Raw genomic sequence first — 3,385 nt, forward strand, 5'->3', positions numbered from 1 at the left:
AGACTGGACAAAGAAAATGTGGCACATAGACACCATGGAATACTAGGCAGCCATAAAAAATGATGAGTTTGTGTCCTTTTCAGGGACATGGAGGAAGTTGGAAGCCATCATTCTCAGCAAACTGACACAAGAACAGAAAACCAAACACCACATGTTCTCACTCATAGGCTGGTGTTGAAAAATGAGAACACTTGGACACAAAGAGGGGAGCATAGCACAGTAGGATCCATCACAGGGAGAGAGGCTATGGAGGGATAGTGGGAGGGAGGGTGGGGGAGGGATAAGATGTGGAGAAATGTCAGGTATAGGTGATGGGGGGATGGTGGCAACAAACAACCTTGCCCTGAATGTACATATGCAACAATCTCGCATGATCTGCACATGTACCCCAGAATTTAAAGTACAGTTAAAAGAAAGAAAGAATAGGAAAGAGTCAGTCTAAATAGGAAAAAATCTATAGTTTTAGTTATCATGCTAACAAGAATAACAATAATGGCTAATACAAAGGTCGGCTCTGTGCCATCACATACTAACTCTTGATTTTTTTTGAAGGGATGATGAAAAAGAAATATAGCTTTTAGGATTTAAGAATATTTTTAAAAATTGGAATTGAGGCCAGATGTGGCTGGGTGCAATGGCTCATGCCTATAGTCCCAATACTTTGGGAGGCTAAAGTGGGAGGATCACTTGAGCTCAAGATTTCAAGACCCCATTCCTACTAAAAATACAAAAATTAACTGGGCGTGCTAGCACATGCCTATAGTGCCAGCTACTCAGGAGGCTGAGTAGGATCACCTGAGCCCAGAAGTTTGAGGTTGTAGTGAGCTATGATTGCACCATTGTACTCCAGCCTGAGTGACAGAGTAAGACCCTGTCTTAAATAAATAAATAAATAAAATTGAAATACCTGAAATTCAGACATTTGTCAATGTGAGTGTGAGACTGAAAGGTTTATCATGCTTACTGTATTGCACTCCACAGTTAGAACTAAGATAACAAAGACAAGATGGAACGGTGCCATAGGGCTGTAAGTTTTTGGTACTTAGTTCAGTTCCCATGATCCAAAGTCTGGTCTTCAGAGTACACATTCAGAAACTCAATTTTATAAGGTGAATATCATGCTCAGAGGTAGTAAGTCTTTGGGAAAATATATCATCTCAACTAGACTCACCAGAGACTAAAGCATTATTAGCCTAAGTTCTGATTTATTAAATAACAGTGGAGGCTATCCTTTTCCCAAATGTCACTAGGTAAGAACAGAATCAGAATAAAGGGAGTTTTGAAAAGTGTTTCTCTAAGCCAGTGGTTCTTAACTAGGGGCAATTGTGCTGCCCTCCTCTTCCCCAACCCCTCTCTCCATGGACATTTGGCAATGTTGAGAGACATATTGGGTATCTAAGCTTGTTGGAGGTGCTACCAGCATTTAGCTAGTGGAGGCTAGGGATATTCCCAAACCTGCTACAACGCATAGGATAGGTCCCCACAACAAAGAATTATCTGGCCCCAACATCAATAGTGCCAAGGTTGAGAAACCCAATTCTAGTCTGTGGAAAAGCCACAAGGACACTTCTCAAATAGCATATTGGATGCCCAAGAGATTATATAACTTTTATGTATGGTGCCTTTTCTAAACTCTTTAAAATCATCTCTGCTATAGACTGAATGTTTTTATCCCCCAACATTCAAACAATGAACCTTAACAATATCCTTAACATGATGGTATGTAGAGTTGGAGACTTTGGGAGATAATTACACCATAATGGTAGAGTCCATGTGAATGGGACTAGTGCCCTTAAAATAAGATGAAGGAACCAGAGCTCTCCTCACCCCACCTACCAAGTGAGGCTATAGCAAGAAGGTATTCCTCTGCAAACCAGGAAAAGGACCCTCAGCAGGAACAGAATTCACCAGCACCTTGATCTTGGACTTCATAGACTGTTAGAATGGTGAGGATTACATTTCTGTTAAGCTGGAACTGACTAAAACAATCTCTTTTCTTACAGGCTTTAAGTATATTTGACTTTTTCTCAGTTTTGTTGCATCCCTTTGTTAGCTCCTTAAGATTATATTTCAATTTATTTTAGTTCAACCCAAGAGTACTAAATCCTCTCAGCCACCCACTCACACATAATTTTTGGACTATTTCTTTGGGTACTTAATATTGATCCATTTTTATTGATAGTCTCATTATTAAAACATCAACCCTAATTTCTGATTTCAACTTACTTTGCTTCCATGTCCAAATAATAATAATTATGTACATATTCTTAATATTTTAAAGAAATCAACTTTTGTGGATCAATTAACGTTTTATTTATGCTATGTAAAAGAAATTTTAGTTCTAATTATTCTCATATTGTATTAACACAAGAACCCTTTAGTAAAAGAACTTCACACTTACACTTCTTTGGCTAGTCTGCACCTCGACGCAGTGAGGTGAATTTATCATTTAATTTTTTATCTTTGTTCAAACATCAGTTCTAAAGAACCTGCAAACAGGTATTCATTCATTCTGTTTCAGTTTTGAAACTGAAGAAAATCCCCTTTCCAATTATTTATATTTAAAAATAGTAAAAATAAAGTTTAAAACAGTTTACTTCAATGCTTTCTCAAAATAAAAACATTATTTCGATGAAACATTATTTTCAGTCTGAATTCCAACTGATCCACAGGTTCAGTCCACAGGTTAATTTAGTCCAAAGATCACTATGGCAAAATGGGCCTGAGCCACACAATAGATTCTGGCAGGTAATCTTCTGTGTGGCAGCTCATCCATATTTACATCAGTTCCTATCACGACACGATTTGCAGGGCCCAGTGCTAGACATAAATGTGGGGCCCAGGTTCAAAACTTAATTGAGAGAAGGTGTAGTGTCCTCCTGTTCTGGGGGCCGGGGTAAGAGCACACTCTGCAGGCCCATGAGGCCAGCCCCAGCTAGCAGATAGGGTATTTACAATGTTAGTCTAACCGCTGGTGAAAAATACGTAGCTCTGTTGTAATCAGATTTAATTTCTCAAGAGGCAAACTACACTCACGGTTTACTTAAATCAGAGAGGCCAAAAGGAAAGATCTGCAGTAAATTATCAACCAGCAAATCTTACTTAGTTCAACTTAATTTTTATCGAGGGAAGAAGGAAGGAAACAGGAAAACTTATGGTGGTCCCATTGGGTGTCGGTGACTGGAGATTTCAAAGGATTCTTGTTTAACTGCAGCTACCGAGTAGGTGACGCGGATAGACTTAGGACAGAGGAGTTGGGGGAGCTGAAACTGGGCTCCAGTTTCTACATAAGTGACACGGAAACCCTCTCCACCAGTTAAGTGAAGCCAGACCTCAAATTTCCTAATGCCTCGGGTTCTTGCTGCCGGCTCTGGGGAGAGTCTGG

This window comes from Saimiri boliviensis, chromosome 16 (assembly GCF_048565385.1).
Source record: "Saimiri boliviensis isolate mSaiBol1 chromosome 16, mSaiBol1.pri, whole genome shotgun sequence".
Classification (NCBI taxonomy): domain Eukaryota; kingdom Metazoa; phylum Chordata; class Mammalia; order Primates; family Cebidae; genus Saimiri; species Saimiri boliviensis.